An 18,291-nucleotide genomic window follows, 5' to 3' on the forward strand; every position below is an offset into this window, starting at 1 on the left:
CGTTTGTCGGATCTTACAAGCATAGGTTACTGAAGATTAATTCTAACCCGAATCTTCACGGGTATAAGTAATCTATGCACTGTCCCAGTATGGCCTTCTAAACCATGCAAGGCGTACCTGTTGTGGCTTGGAAGCCAAATATTTTTTATTGTGGCGCTGAACGTTGCAACCGGATGCTGAGCTCTCTCAACCGGTTGTGTACGGTCCTGCCATTAAATGGTCTCAAGCCAGGAAGTGTCTTACCTTGGCAGTTTGGTCCCGACTCCTTAGATGCACCAACCGAACATGGTTGACGGTTGACGTGACGTAGCACGAGGACGACGGGGTCATGACAGTTCACATGTGTTGTCCTGCTATAGATAACGATTGATGATACTACTGTATTACCATGAAAGTTAATGTGTTCTGCACCATTCCTGTTTGCAGCATGCCCTCAGCACACCCTAAAAGTGATCTCATGTGAAAAAAGATAGCTAAGTACTTGTTCAGTGTGAGCATTTTATTTCCAACAAATATTCAAACATCTAATTTGGAGTGGGTGATTTTTACATAAATCCGCACAATGTATTAAAAGATACATTAGCTAATTTCAGATTAAGCTTACATTATCGGACTTTACATGAAGCATAGTCACTTTATATCATAATGCATAAATTCTACATGTGCCTATAGGGCAGTAACGATGCATCGAACTGTCGATTGTTGAGCCTCCGATAGCAATTAATCGATGGTAGAAACGAAAAACTATCGATGCATCGATAGTTGTTTGACTATCGATAGTTTAGTAATTGACTTCCATTGATCAATGAGCTGCGCAAAATGCAGGATGTTTGGGTTCAGACTTGCAGCTTCATTGAGTTCATGTTTTGGCTATTTACTTGAACTGGGTTTCTTGAACAAGTTTTTTTGTCGGTTATTCAAAGAGACTGAAACTACTTCAACTTGTTTTTATTTCATATGAACTATACAAAGTTTGGGAAATGACTTCAAATGAGATTATTCAAGCAGAAAATAAACTATTGCAATACTTGGTTGCAATAGACTATCCCTATCGCAATAGTTGTTCCCCACTCAATAGTCACACACACCCTGTAAATTCACAATCAGCTTGGCTTCAGTAAGTCTTTCGAAGAAGCTAGAGGTTCTCTTCAGGTGTTCTTCCCATTCCATGAAGGTGGCTTGAAGTGTCCAAACGGTATGACACAAACACTGCAACCTGCTTGGTATGTGCTGTCAGTCTCAAGAGTCTGTCACTGCCCTTCATTAAGTCCAACTTGCTGACGTACTTGGCTTCACTGACTCTGCCGATGCAGTCGTAAAATCTTGGAACCGCGTACCTATTTCAGAAACAACATGCGCACCTGCCATGTTACAGCATTTGTAACTCCCGTTAGGCTTCGACACAAGAATACAACGTATACTCCAGTAAATTTGACTTCGTTCAATAATGTCCTTGTCAAGCAGGTACTGAACCCCCAGAAACAAGCTAGCAAACTCTTGACTTAACCCTGATAGTTAAGTTTTATGCTCAGTTAAATTACATTTGCCTGGCTCCATTACTTTTCAGGAATAGAGCGATGTGTACCAGTTTCAAATTAAAGCCTTCATTTTGTCGTTTTGACATTTAATTTTGATAACAGAAATATTCCCAATACTTTGAATGCATTTTAAGTAGGGTAATATCCTCGTAACTCTCCATTCCTTAAAAATAATATGCCTCGGCTCCATTATTTTTAAGTAATGGAAAGTTACTCGGATATTACCCTCTACGTAACAAATGGCCTAGCTTATAGTCACGACACGGCTGAAATACGGACTTTAAATTTTAACTCACTCACTTACCTAGCTTAACCTGTCTAAGATAGTTCAAATTCTGAATTCCTGGAACCTTACACAGTCACATTATGCGTTAGTTTCGCAGTCTGATACATTATCTAGAGGAGTAACACTGGTAAGACACTGAGTTGGTACATTGTGATTTGTTTTATAATACCTCCTAATCATATTGACAGGACAAAGTTGTGTCTTTTCACTAAAGTACTGTCGGAAATAGAAAAAAACCCTGTTTTTAGGCTGTTGCTCTGTATCCCTAAAATTTACACTATTGCAAATAGCATATGTCGAAATAACCCACAACGGCCTAACTGAGCGTTCAGTAGGATGCGTAGTAGGATGTCCAGTAAAGCATGTTTACTCGTAAAATCGGTCAAAACGTGGAAAAAATACGAATAGCTGCTGAAAACAATAGATCAGACTATAGATGGCAATTAGGTCGTTCAGCCAGGTATGGCGACGGACCGTCGACTCACCTGGCATGAAATGCATGTGCTGCATACAGGAACAAGGGGTCATCTCAAAGATATTTTATGTTTTTTTGTGTGCATTGTATATGTCTCATCTATTGATTAACATCTTACATGTCTTTCTTTCATAAAGTTTATGTTGGGATATATAAAAGAGCATGATACCCATAGAAAAGCTTAAATGTCTAAAAATATATAGGTGACATGACCACCCGAAGATCGACAGGACTGGATATTCTTTGTAAATTGTAATGACATGCCGTTTACTTCCCCTAAAGGATTATCTCATCTTAGCGGATATCTCTATCCCCTAGCCCGACCCCCACCACCGTCTGCGACACCCGTCCTGGTTTTGCTTTTAATACAAACCCCTCGTACCTGTTTCTTTTTATAGTGATAGTGAGACTCCAGGGTAGCTTCATCCTTAAATGTTTCAGTCTTAAAGTTAATATTTTTTACGTCAGCTATCGTTTATAATGAAGATAATTTTAATTTCAAAATGAGCATTTGAAAAGTTTCCTTTGTTATACAATATCATCGCACACTAATTTGCATAAAGCCATGGTCTGTTCCAAAAAAGTCGCTTTCGACTTAAAAAAACTCTGCATTGCATCATTTGGCTTAGAATTGTAAATCAAAGAACCCATTATTTCAAACTTCAGAGCCGCGTTTGCTCAAGTTAGATGTTCTTCACACCGATTTCGAATTGAAACTGGCAGATATGTTAAAGAAACTAAAGTTGATGGATGATGCCTTGTGTGTAAAGAACGATATATTGAAGACGAAAACCAGTTTTTATTAGTGTGTAATGTATACCAACATCTAAGGTCTCTGCATTTGCCAAAGAAAATACTATTTGAATCCTACTGTACATCTTTTTCACTTCAGTTCCACAGAATTGTCACACATTAATTACAGATTTCCCTTCAAGGCACAAAGTATTGTCCACACTAGTGACCCTACCTAAACATTTTCTATGCACAGTATGTGTAGAACATTCCCTGTGAACAGTTTTCGATCAGAAGACATGGCTCTGTCTTAGTACATCCTGTTCGATGCAACATCAATTACACTTCGACATATAGTGCAGACAAAACCTTTGAATTTTGGAGAATATAAGTAACTTTGGAATTTTTGTGAGATCCAGTTGTCCAGCCTTAGGAATATCAAAGAGATGCTACCCTTAACTGGTATCCCTGCTTGCTCTCAAAATAGATCTGGCGACACTTGATACTCATTACCCCAAAACGGCCCACACCACTGACATTAGGACGGGGATGTGTTGGGGGCAATGAATATTCCTGTAGCACACAATTTCAGCAGTAATGGGTGATAGGAACCATAGTCAAATTGTGACATTCCAAGACAATTTCCCTCTGCAGATTTGTTTAGTCTCTGAAAATGAAGAAAGTCTCAGGGGTCCTTTTCATTATATTTTATTTTTTCCACTATGAGCTTTCTATTTTATTTTTTTCTGTAAAACATGTTCATTTCAGAGACTAATTGTATGTCTATATATACTAAGCCGCAAAAGAAACGTCAGTTTGGAATTTTGCTTCGCAGAAACGGATAACTGTAAACTCATTTAATATTTTGCTTGTATATTTTTGACAACATCTCCAACTGTACCTGAGCAAAGACATTCCTTCCCAAACTCAGAATTGAACCCAGGAAATGGTCTCACAAACGCAACCTGATCTCGGAGGTCTCCATGTTCTCCATGTTTTTCATGCAACTCATGCAGCACGTGCTGTTCACAAGGTCCAGCCCTATACAATGCACCCCAAACCTGGTTGAAACATTCACATTACAACGTCAACAGGATGCCGCGACTCATGACAGCTGAGAGGAACCAGGCGCTAGGAAGACTTGAAGCTGGCCACACTGCACAAGCCGTTGTCAATCACTTCCAGATCAACGTTCGGACCATCTACAGGCTGCAGCAACGTTTCTGGACCACCAACACCACAAATGATCGCCCCCGTACTGGCAGACCAAGGCTGACCACAAGAGGACAAGACATGTTGTGCGACAGCATGTACAGAATCCCTTCATGCAGGCATTCGAAACAGCACGCCAGACAGTGGGAACATACGGAAGACCAATCAGTACTGATACAGTACGCCGACGTCTTAACAGCGGGAACCTCCATTGCCGTAGACCTTACCGTGGACCTATCCTCACCCCTCGTCATCTGCGTGAACGCCTACAGTGTGCCCTACAACACCAAAACTGGCAATACAGGCAATGGAGAACTGTTCTGTTCACAGATGAGAGTCGGTACTGCGTATCAACTGCACATGGCAGAACAAGAATATGGCGACGACGTGACCAGCGTTACTGAGACCAATGTGTTATGGAAAGAGACTCATGGAGAGGTGCAAGCATCATGGTATGGGGTGGAATAGGCCTGGGTCCTGTGGGTCATGTGGTGTTCCTGAACCTTGGTCCAGGGAGAGGAGGCGGCATCACAGCGGTGCGGTACGGTACATCGACCAAGCTCTCAAACCACATTTCGCACGTCACCGGAACAACATTTTCCAGCATGATAACGCCCGGGCCCATACTGCCAGAGCTACACGGGACTTCCTACAGCAGAACGGTGTCAACATTATGCAGTGGCCAGGCTTTAGTACTGTTTTAAACCCAGTTGAACATCTTTGGGATGACATTCAGAGGAGACTGAATAATGTCATACCAAGGCCGAACACAGGCCTTTCTGAGAGTGTGGTTCAATGTGCCAGTGGCCTTCATCAATCGATTGGTGCACTCTATGCACAGACGCTGTGCTGCAGTTATTGCCGCTCGTGGTGTTCACACTAGATACTGAAGTCAAGAGTCTGTATGGACTGCAAACGTTCACGTAATGTCTTGACTGAGTTATTCATTGATGTGTCAAGACACTGTACACACAAAAAAAATGTTTTTGATCCGCTTATTATGTCCATTTCTGTAATGATTTGACTACAGTGCCTATCTAATTTTGAATTCGCATTGATGTTGTTTTCTTTTTGCTGCTGAGTATATACAGCTAAACGCCACAGTGAGTTATGGTTTCACACTGTAAAATGATGAAATTTAATCCAGAAATATTGACGGTTAATTATGTATTAAATTTCTATAGAGATCGAGAGCCCAATTTCTGTTACATGTTGAATATCACGTTAAAACTGACAAATTAACTAGGAATCAGTCAGTACGTGAACAGTGTGACACCAACAAACAGCAAAAGTGTGTTATAATTATTATAACAATTTTATTCCGATATTAACTAAGTTTAAAAATCGATACAAATTCAGTACAAAGGTGTCCCTATTGTAATGAGGATTGTGTTTTTGTTAATTAAAATGCATATTATAGACTTGTCTGTGGTTTAAAGGGGGCTCACAAGCCTTCTCAGTGATTTCTAAACTATGGAAGTACAAACTAGAGTGACAGTACGAATTCGCTATAGCAATAATGACACCAGTGGTATTATTCCCCTCTCAGCAACAGGTAACTTCCGTCTGTGGCACTTGTCTCTGTCACACATCACTGATTTCATAGGTCACAGAGGGAAATCGAGTAGAGGCCACGTGCCACAGAGGTACAGGTGACCAGTTTCAGTTAACGAGGTTTGAATGGCTCATGTTTATTAATTAACTAGGTGTTAACCTTTCTTAAAAATTGAGAAGGAAATGCGATTGTGGTAATCTCTTCTGTTCGCCTGCATTTCAAACGTATTTACATTTTTAAGACATTGAGAAGGAAATGGGTTGGTATATAATATCAGAACTGACGCCGATTCCTCTGATATATGGGCAGGAGAGGAAGCAGCTGCTGACTGTCAGAGTAGTTGTAACACACACACTCACTCACTCACACACACATATATATATACTTGGCATTGTATATATATATATACTACCCAAAAATAGAAACGCATAGGTGGTTTGTATTTTTTTAAAATCTATTAACTACCTTTTGTGTTCAAACAATCGTCAAAATATGTAACAGATTTTATACAATTGCACAAGTTAAAAATCGACTTTACCTGAAATGTTGATTTTGATGAGATTTCTGACAAGGATTTAAAAGGCATCGCCACAACGCAACAGAAATCCCCTTTCAGTTGAAAATGTGCAGCAAAGAGCATGCACTGTCTGGCTATAAAAGTCCAGATTACTTTCGGAAATCGGCATTCGTTTTCAAGGAGTTTTCAGATCAAATCACTACGCCACGTCTTGACTCTGCGACACGGAACATCGCCATTGAAAGAATGCACGCTGGAGATTATCTTCTGTTGCCTGGCGTCCGAATGTTAGTCGTGATCGGTTAAGAGCACAGCAGCCTGGACTTCGGAGGATATCCGGTCGAACTGTACGGAACAGGTTGAGAGAGTCTTGACTGAGAGCCAGGAGACCTGACGTCGGGACCGTGCTACGTCGTCAACATCGCGCTCAACGTCTCCGTTATCCAAATTATCAACATGGTTGCATAGAAATTTCCTTCTTCTAAGCTGATGACAAAAATTCATGTACTAAATGTACTGTATTAGTAGACGAGTTATACATATTTGAAAATACAACATTTTCGCAACAGATTTCTTGCCTATGCGTTTCTCCTTTTGGATAGTGTATGTATGTATGTATGTATGTATGTATGTATGTATGTATGTATGTATGTATGTATGTATGTATGTATGTATGTATGTATGTATGTATGTATGTATGTATGTATGTATGTATGTATGTATGTATGTATGTATGTACAGTAGAACATGGTTATAGCGAACACGGATATAGCGTACAAACGGATATAGCGAACAAATTTAAAAGTCCCGTCAACAGTCCTTTATAATATCATTGAAATTATACGTGAATAACGAACTCGTGAATAGCGAATTAACGGCTATAGCGAATTGATTTACTACCCCCAAGACCCAATTAACGACGTGATTAGCGAACTCACTCAGTGTCAGCTCAGCTCAGAGAGTTAAAATTTAAAGTCACTTTGGCAATATTTCAGCCATATCAACATTAATTAACAATAATTAAAGATAGAGTATAACATCCTGTCAACGGTGGACAGTAAAACAACTAGGATATCACAGATATGCAAGTAAAACTAGTAATTAAATCTAAATAATTGTAACTATAGAGGACAACACAATACACAAATAGGCTATAGATCACCAGCAACTGAAGGTAGTTCACCATACTAGGGACCATGGGGACTTACAGTACCTTTGCTACCTGCATGGACCCTAGTTGGATTTACAACATCCCTTACAGCTGTTGGCGATTGTACGAAATGTAAGCCAAAATTAAAATAACAAGAATACTACGTATAAAATCCTGGTAAGTTTAAATAGACTTTGAAAGTTTGGGGACGAACCCTTTCAGGAGGACAATAATTTTACGATACTTCAACCCCTTTAAGGGTACAGCCACTAATAATCTCAGTTGCTAATCCAAACTACCAATAATAAAATATATATCTATTTACAAACTATTCATCAAAATTTGTCTAATAATTCTATTTCTTTTACAAATTCAATAATTAAATGAAAATTAACAGTACTAAAAAGATCCTTAACAGTTTTTACATTGTAATACTTATCCCTTGTGATGGAAAAATCAATACAGTCAAGCAAAACATGCTTGACCGTGATTCGTTCATCACAAGGGATTCAAAACGGAGGATCTTCGCTTTTAACAAATATTCATGAGTATACCTTGTATGGCCAATGCGACATCGTCGCATGATGACCTCTTCAAATCTGGACTGACAACCCAAGTAGGTGTAACCAATATAGGGTTATATTTCATGTAATTTGTTAATGTCTACTTGGGTGTCCCACTTCTTCTGCGGGCGGCGGGGTAGCCCAGTGGTTAAAGCGTTGGCTCGTCACGCCGAAGACCCGGGTTCGATTCCCCAAATGGATACAATGTGTGAAGCCCATTTCTGGTGTCCCCCGCCGTGATATTGCTGGAATATTGCTAAAAACGGCGTAAAACTAAACTCACTCACTCACTTCTTCTGCATCAGATCACGGATGTAGGTTCTAATACTAGCTTTGTAATCAGAATATGGATTTATTGAGTGCTGCCTTGGCAGCAAGATCAGCCATTGTATTCCCAGAAATGCCAACGTGGCTGGGTAACCAAAAAAAGACGATGTCGCATTGGCCAGTAACAAAATCATTATACAATTCAATAATTTCGATTAAAAGTGGATGTTTACTAGAATGATTTTTAATAGCCTGAAGCCATGAAAGGGAATCAGAAAGGATTATGTATTGTTTATGTTTATGTGTCTTTGAATATATTTAAGAGCCGTTAATATGGCGTTTGCTTCTGCTGTAAAAATAGAGCTCCGGTTTTCTAGAAGATATTGTTCTGGATCCAACAACAGTGGCACATGCCACCGCGCCACCATCCTTGGACCCATCTGTAAATAAGGATTTGTATGTATTATATTTAGTTTTTAATTTTTAATAGTTTAATTAATTATATTCTTGTTTATATTGTAATTCATTAGTTTCTGATTTCTTAAACTTTCTCAGAGTTAGGCCAACTTCAGACCTCACTAATTGCCAAGGAGGAGAAGAAAGAAGACGGGAAGGAGCTATATTTTCCAACTGAATGCTGGCAGCAGAAATGAATGGTTTAATTCTGAACCCAAGAGGCGGAACAAGAGAAGATTTCTTGGTGCATAAATCCTCATAGAGGGGATTGAAGACACAGTTATATGCAGGGTTTACAGTTTTGTAAATATAGTTGTATACGGCGTTGTGTAAGAGATGACTCATCTGCCTCGACGTAGAGATTGTCAACAGGAGAAGTTCTGAAGGACCCAAGACAAAGTCTCAAACCTTGGTGGTGGACAGAATCTAATAGTTTCAGGTTGCTGTTGCAGGCTGTAGACGATGGAGCCATAATCAAGTTTGGAACGGACCAGTGATCGATATAGATGGAAGAGGGTAGCTTGATCCCCTCCCCATTTACAATTTGAAACCACTTTTTAACAAGTCAAGTGCATTGAGGCATTTAGTTTTAAGGGATTTAATATGAGGCAGAAACGTTAAATGTGAGTCAAAAATTAGACCCAAGAACTTGGCCTCTTTGACAACTTTGATGGGAGTGCCATCTAGAGATAGTTCAGGGTCTTTATGTAGTTTGTATTTGCGGCAGAAATGTATGCAATTAGTTTTCGATTAAGAAAATATGAAGCCATTCTCAAGACACCATTTACTGATCTTGTTTAAACACAACTGCAGTTGCCGTTCAATGGTATGCATATTTTTACCACGACAGGAAATATTCAAATCATCCACAAAAAACGATCCATCTATGGAACGTGTAAAACATTTGATAAACTATTTATCTCTATTATAAATATTGTGACAGACAAAATACTGCTTTGTGGGACACCCTGTTCCTGATTGTAATGATTAGACAGGATAGAACCCACGCGGACTTGAAACTGTCTGTCAGTTAAAAAGTTGGCTATAAATTGAGGCAAACGGCCTCGCAATCCGAAGCCATGTAAATCTCTTAAAATGACATATTTCCACGTGGCGTCATATGCCTTTTCAAAATAAAAAAAGATAGACACAGCGTGTTGTTTATTAATTAGAGCGTTTTTAACAAATGATTCCAAACGCACTAAGCGATCGACAGTACTTCTGTTTCTACGGAAACCACATTGTATATCTGTTATAAGGTTATTTGTTTCCAAGTACCAAACAAGTCGATTATTTATCATGCGTTCCATGGTTTTGCAAACACAGCTAGTTTGTGAAATCCGTCGATAATTTGACGGATACGTATGATCACGTCCAGGTGTAGGTATTGGTACTACTATAGCGTCACGCCATGAGGAAGGAAATTTACCTGATGTCCAAATATTATCAAAAATATTTAAAAGTGTTTCTAGACAGGATTCTGATAAGTGCTTCAGGAGTTGATAATGTATGTTATCAGCTCCTGTAGCAGTATCGTGAGCATGTTCAAGAGCAGTATGGAGCTCATGAATCAAAAATAGTTCATTATAATCTTCCCCATTATCTGACTTGAAATTAATGTTTTTCTTTTCTTGTTGTTTTTGATATTGTTGGAATTTAGGCACATAATTAGAAGAGGAAGAGGTTTTAGCGAGAGTTTCTCCAAGTTTATTCGCAATATCTGATTTATCGGTAAGTACTTGATCTCCAGCTTGAGACGATGGACGCTAGATTTTGTACCTTTACCTTTAATTTTCAGTACCATGTTCCATACTTTGGACATGGGAGCTCGAGAATATATTTTGGATACAAAATTTTGCCAAGATTGGCGTTTATTCTGTTTAAAGGTACGCCGCGCTTTAGCATTTAAAAGTTAAAATTTATTTAAATTATGCACCATGGGGTGGAGACGGGAATAATGTTCGGCTTTTTGCTTTGCCTTCCGAGCTTGTTTGCACTCATCATTGAACCATGGTTTTCGAATGTGTGGAATTGCAGAGGACTTTGGAATACACTCATCAGCTATTGTATTCAGTTCATCAGAAAAACATTTGATAGTATCAGGAACATCAATAAAACGTTCAGGTCTAACATCACACAGCGTTTCATATAAAGGCCAGTTAGCCTTTTCAAAATTCCATCTTGATGATGGAGGAGCATCAGATGGTTACACGTTTGAGTATAGTAGGAAAATGGTCACTTCCACAAAGGTCGTCGTGGACTGACCATTCAAATTCATTTAGTAAGTTGGAGTCGGTTATTGACAAATCAAGGGCTGAATATGTTCCTGTACCAGGATGTAAATATGTAGTTGTACCATCATTGTACAAACATAAATTATTATTTGAAATAAAATCCTGCAGAATTTTACCCTTAGTGTTTGTGATCACACTCCCCCTGAGAGGGTTGTGGCCATTCAAATCACCCATGAGTACACATGATTTGGGAAGTTCATCATAGAGTGTTTGAAGATCAGCCTGCATAAGAGTTGATGATGGCGGAATGTTCAATGAACACAGAGTAAGTGTAACGTTCAAGGTAAGTATAGTGAAGAATAATGGTGATATGCGTTGAACTGACGAAAGTTTAAAGAATCTGTCTGCTTCAAAAACGTTTCTTGTAAACAGATCGCTGACGGTTGAAAATCCTGGTCCAGTAGATGTAGTTCATGTAGATTAGTTTTAAGGCCTCTACAATTCCTTTGTATAATATTCGAAGAAACTATTTTTTCGGGGGGATTATTGGGGATCTACCCCTAGGATGTTTTCGGACACATCCTGTTCTCCAACGATCCAAATTTATTGAAAACCTGGATTTTGTTTGTAGATCCTTTTGAGTCTGTGCTACTTTGACATTTTTTATGAAGATTCACTTCTTGATTTCACTTTGGGTTTTGCGATTTCTTTCACATTTGTTTGAGAATCAGATTTGGATTGAGATTGAGTTGGCTTGGATAAAGATGCATCCTGAACACGGGATGACTCTGGAAGTACTTCTACAGTTTGAGTGGATATTTCAGGTGACAGAATCTGAGGGGAATCAGTTCTAATCCATGTCAAATTGGTTTGACAGCTTGCAGATGGTTTGGTTACTGTGGCTGTATCAGAAGGAGGTCTAGCTACGGAAGCATAAGTTTTCGTTAGATCAGATGTTTGGACTAGTTTTTGGGGTTCCGCAAAACTAATGTCTTGCGTAAATGTTATTTTGTTGATTTCCATTTGCTGTTTCCAAATGGGACAGCTTTTTGAGAAAGATGAGTGATTTCCTTGGCAGTTGGTGCAATTTTTTAAATTGCTGTTACAGTCATCCATCGTGTGAGTTTTCTCACCACAGTGAGCACACGTAACAGATAATTTATATATATATTTAAACCATGGTCGTATCTTTGGCATCTAAAGTATCTTAAAGGATTTGGGATGTACGTATCCACGCTGATGTTACAGTAGCCAGCCTTTATTGATTTTGGAGCAGTAGGACATGAAAGGAAAACAGGTACGTGTTTGTTTGAAGGGTTTCATTGTTTCTACGAGTTGTGAATCGCTTAACATAAGTGACACCTTGATCCTTCATCTCTGACACAATATCAAATTCTGTCAAGTCAGCAAACAAGTGATCACGGTCTCGCACTATTCATTTACTGGTGTTAAGGGTTCTGTGTGCTGAGACCGACACATGGATGTTAACAAGCGATTCAGTCGCCATCAGATTCGTGACTTGCTGTTTTTTACTACATTCAACAAGTAGAGCACCCGAACGCAAGCGTTTGATGTTTTTAACTTCGCCCGCAATTCCTTGTATTCCCTTAGATACCGCAAGTTTCGATTACGATAAAGCGTGGCCAGTAGTCAATTGATTTGGTGGATCAGTTTCATCAAGATCAATGCCAAGTGGACGTTTTGTTTTTTTTGTTAGGGGTTTGGTAATTCATGGTTATTGTTTATATGGTTCATCATCCGAGCTCCCCACCCACCACAGAGTATCATAAAGACAGTGCTAATAGCAAGTGGATCTCCGACTTGCAGCACCAGGGATACCCGGATGATATACTCCAGCAGAAAAAATAAGAATTAATAATTCTACCAGATTGGTGCATGAGCCACCGCCTTCTGGGCATAGGACTCCAGGCAAATGACAAAATGTAAAGAGTATATTTCAAAATTCAAGTGAAATATTATTTGGCCAAGACCATTGACACAATATTTAAAACAACAAAATAATGCTTCAGGGCTTGGCGTGACCATCCGATTGATAGAATCGGGCCAGTTCTACCACCCGTCTAGGTGAAATAAGGGGCGAAGTGGTGTGTTGGGCAAAGGAACACTGTTCCTGGAACCAGTGCCCTCAATCACCAGACTCCCTTCCTCCACCGACACAGGGGCGCAACCTACGGCAAACGGGTTGGTGGACCAAATCTACCCCGGGTCCACAACTGGGGGTTGAAGAGCGGTTAGCGTTACCCAGCACCCACCACGAGGAGGTGGCTCTTCACGGGTGCCTATGTGTGTGTGTGTGTGTGTGTGTGTGTGTGTGTGTGTGTGTGTGTGTGTGTGTGTGTGTGTGTGTGTGTGTGTGTGTGTGTGTGTGTGTGTGTGTGTGTGTGTGTGTGTGTGTGTGTGTGTGTGGGTGTGTGTGTGTGTGTGTGTGTGTGTGTGTGTGGATGACATAAGACCTGAGAAATCAGAAAATAAATATATGAAAGTTTTACTTTAGTTTCTCTGCAATGGGTTTCTTATTCGTTATCGTAACAACCTCTCATATAATGCTATCATTCTGCCTATCAGATACCGTGTTAATGACCTAACGCCTTACCAGTGATGGCTTACTGCACATAATTGCCACCCAGGGACACACAAAACCACCATAGGCCTCAGCGGGAACTTTCATCTAGATCAATTAAAATCTCATAGGCCACAGAGGGAAGGGCAACAGAGTTACTAAACCCAGCGACAGTAATCCAAGTTGCATCCAGGCTGGAGTGGTACACTGATCGTCACACACAATGTTGGTTTTCTGTTAACTTGAGTAGCGATGGGGTAGCCAGGTGGTTAAAGCGTTCGCTCGACCATCCAACACCCGTGTTCAATTTCCCACTTGGATACGATGTGTGAAGCGCATTTCTGGTGCCCCATGATATTGCTGGAATATGGCTAAAAGCAGCGTAAAACTAAACTCACCCACTCACTCAGATTAGAGGCAAATAGCTACTTCCCCTCACTGAATCTGCAGGTACAACGTATGACATGCAAACTGGAAGTTATGACAAAACCCCTCGTGACAGAGAACATATTGTATTTGTAACAGGAATTAGCTGAGAGTGAATTCCGTTTTTGCTAGTGTGCCAGATGTATGATGATATCCGGAAACAGTTCTTATCGGCTAAATACTAGGCAAACCCCAGCCTTCAAAAGTTCAACATACTGATATACTGTGAAAATAAGCATGTAATTAAAAATGTGTGGTATTTTGAGACATATAACTACAAACCAATTGTATTGAAATGATGCTACATGTACATCTATATATGCAATATGATGGCTTAAGCATGGTTTGATGATACATCCTTGTAGGACATTTGGTGTTTACTGGATTTGCTAGTCACGATTCGATTATGTACAGACCGCCGCCATAACAACAAACAAACAAACACACAGTTACACTTAAGCCCTTAAAAACAATAAGGCTTGTGGGCTTGATTGTGTCTTTAACGAGTACATTAAATCTTCGATTGGTGTAATGATGCCTGCATACGCAAATCTTTTTAATTGTGTTTTAAACAATGGTGTAGTACCTGAAGCTTGGGTAACAGGTTATATATTTTCAAAGACAAGGGGGGACACATCCAATTCTGATAACTACAGGGGTAATACCATTGTAAGCTGCTAGGGCAAACTATTCACCTCAATTATTTCGGACAGGCTTCAAAATTACTCAGAGTCCATTGAATTGACAAATAAATCACAGGCAGGCTTCCGTAAATCCTTTTCAACTATAGATCACGTACTTAAATCACTCATCGACATATACAAAAATCTTAATAAGAAATTATACTGCGCCTTCGTTGATTCTAGCAAAGCTTTTGACAGTATTTGGAGAAATGGGTTGTGGATGAAATTGATCAAGGCTAATGTAAGTAATAAATGATTTATAGTTATTATAACATGTATCAGCAAATCAAAACATGTGTCAAACTTAACAATGTCACGTTACCCCTATTTTCATGTAAAACTGGTGTTAGACAGGGGGAGAATTTATCCCCGTTTTTTATTTGCTTTGTACATAAATGATCTTGAATCCTTCCTGTGTGAAAACAATGTACAAGGCCTTACTATTGTAAATACTAGTAGCTAAATTGATGAACAACTTGGTATGTGTATTTAAGTTACTGGTTTACTATGTGAAGATGATACTGTTCTACTAGCAGAAAACGCAGAAGATTTGCAGTTAGCTTTGGATAGATTCTCAGAATATTTTGTTTTATGGAAACTTAAAGTTAACATTAACAAACCTTAGATTGTGATAATTTCAAAAAGCCATGTTAGGAATAATTTTTAATTTGTAATTTTTGATGATGAAATTAAAGTTGTTCGAAAATATCTATATTTGGGAACATTATTTAATGCTTATGGTAAATTTCTCAAAGGCAATTAAGAAACTTTCGGAACAAGCATCAAGAGCCATGTTTTCCATCTTCAAAATTATCCGAGAGCTACAAATACCAATCGATTGTCAACAAAAAACGTTTTGACCAATGCGTCTTCTTACCAATCCTACTTTAAAGTACGGAATTGTGGGGCTATGAAAATTCAATCATCTTGGAAAGAACGTACTTAAAGTTTTGTAAATATATTCTTAAAGTAAAACAATCTACCCCAAAAATTTTATGGTTTATTTTGAATTGGGCAGATATCCTATTGATGTTTACATAAAGGTAAACAACATCATCTACTGGTGTAAAGTTACAAATGAAACTACAGTGTAGTAGATTTCCCCACATTCTTTATAACATTATGAAATTTAGATCATCTCTTCAGAATGCTGATTTCGACCAACTAAAAGCAGTCAAAAATATTCTTTAAAACGGCGGGCTCTCATATATTTGGCAATCTCAAAAGTTCCCTAGCATCGACTTGTTGAAACATCATGTAAAAATTTCATTAATTATCCAGTTCAAACAATCTTGGTATGCCGATGCCCAAACTTCATCTAAAGGAAAATATTATCATTTATATAAAGCCTCACTCACTTTAGATCCTTATCTGTTAGTTCTACCATCAAAGTTTCGTATCTGGTTAACAAAATTAAGAACTTCTAATCCTAGATTACCCATTGAAACGGGACGATGGTTTAATATTAATCTAGAAAACAGAACATGTACAATTTGTAAAACTAATGTTACTTGTGACGAGTATCACGTTATTTTATCACGTACACAGCTTAATGCTGAACGTAAGAAGATACTTCCCTCTCATTTTTGCAACAACCCACATATGGACAATTTTATCTCACTTATCAAATCAGATTATACCCCACTCCTATTGAAACTATCACTGTTTGCTAAAACTGTTCTTAGTCATTTCTAAATCAATATATCTACTCATGTTATTGTATTTTAAACGATTGTATGTTCTCTATAGCATTCTGTATGATTTACGAAAATAAAATTATGTTCTGTTCTGTTACATGAATAGACCACTGACGTCACCAGTTTATTGGTGATATACACTCCGAGACAATATAATCTGTATCCCAAATAAACTTATCTTTTCAAATAAACCAACTCAAATTAAGTTACCCATTGCTAGCGCCCAATCATTACAGGCTATAACAGTTTAGAGAAACTAAAGTTGGCATATACAAAAACTTATATCGGTATCTCTAAAACGAACGTGTTGTTTTACAGCTAGGCACATAGGGATTGTTTGGGAATTCTGGAAAGTCAGTCTAAGGCTTATACCTACAGGGCACGTTAATAAACGTTGGTACAAAAGGGTTAATGAAACATATTGTGTGACAGAACATGTCAGTTGTGTTAGTATTACGCACTAGAATGTTTACAAGGAAAATAATACAAAACAACGCATATCACACACGTTTAAAGTGAAAAATATCCTATACTTTGCGCGGTTTATTATTTTGTTAGATTTTGAGTCCTCACACGTTCTGTACCAAAGTCCAAAGTCCATATTCAGAATTAAGTGTTCTACAAATATGTTGGTGTTGTCTGGCTTGTACTGACTATGACGCCGCTAGGCGGAGGAGCTGTTTCATCAGACGCTAAAAACTAGTACCATTCCTGCCTTTGTCGTTAGAATCACGATTAAATTCAGCAAGTCATGCTCTTACGACATATCAGTTAAATCTCACACCAACCTGGTTCCTATGAAAAGCATGAACACAAATTCGCCAGCGTTAGAAATAATCGCCGTCCCGGAGGCCCAGCGCCGGTTGTTATTGTATCGGGCCGGCAGTTTCAAATATACTGAAAGGCCAAAGAAACGTCGTAATATTGGTAATGACATTTAAGTATAAAATGGAGTATTTTAGCCTCTTTTTAGATATACACCGGAAGTCAAGATTGAGGAAAACATTAATCATGGTCTTATAGCCTGTTTTGCCCAATAAAGTCATGCTTGAGATTGAGGTTGAAATGTTTTTGTTTGTGGAAAGGGAAGAGTTCGCACAAGCACAACATTGAAATTGAGATGCACGTGCATCATGCATGCATTCAAGCATGAATTGCCGGCTTGAATGGCAATAGTTCACTTGTTTTCTGAACACAGCAGCTATGGCTAGGTTAACAAGAGGTGTTGATGGACGATATGACGGTCCTGGCGACGTGTTGTTACACGGGGTCCACCACTACATTGACGGCCATCAGTGCTGTTGGTGACGTTAATGGACGATATGACGGTCCTGGCGACGTGTTGGTACACGGGGTCCACCACTACGTGGACGGCCATCAGTGCTGTTGGTGGCGTTGTATCGACTTCTATCGTTCGTATGGTGCAAGTATTTAGCATTAGCAATGACTCGAGCACGTTGACCAGAGTCTAACCGTCCAATGGGGCTGTTGGGTGGCCTAGTGGTTAAAGGGTTCGCTCGTCACGCTGAAGATCCGGGTTCTATTCCCCACATGGGTACAATGTGTGAAGCCTATTTCTTGTGTCCTCCGCCGTGATATTGCTGGAATATTGCTAAAAGCGACATAAAACTAAAACTCACTCACTCACTAGACGTCCAATGGCTTGTTGTCGTTGATCTCTCGTTAACCAAGCCATAGTTGCCGTGTTCACCGGTTCACCTGAGACCAAATGAATCCAGACTATGATTTAATAAACTTTCAGGACAATTTGACGTTATGCGTTGGCTCCGGTCGGGACTCCGGTCCTTTGAACCCCTCAAGTCTTTTTCTCTCTTGAAGGTGGAAGGTTTGTGCCATTAAGTAGTAGTGAGAGAGTGAGATTAGTCTTATGCCGCACTCAGAACTATTCCAACTATATG

The sequence above is a fragment of the Haliotis rubra genome, unplaced genomic scaffold (genome assembly GCF_003918875.1).
Source record: "Haliotis rubra isolate DU_JTF1 unplaced genomic scaffold, ASM391887v1 Scf711, whole genome shotgun sequence".
Lineage (NCBI taxonomy): Eukaryota > Metazoa > Mollusca > Gastropoda > Lepetellida > Haliotidae > Haliotis > Haliotis rubra.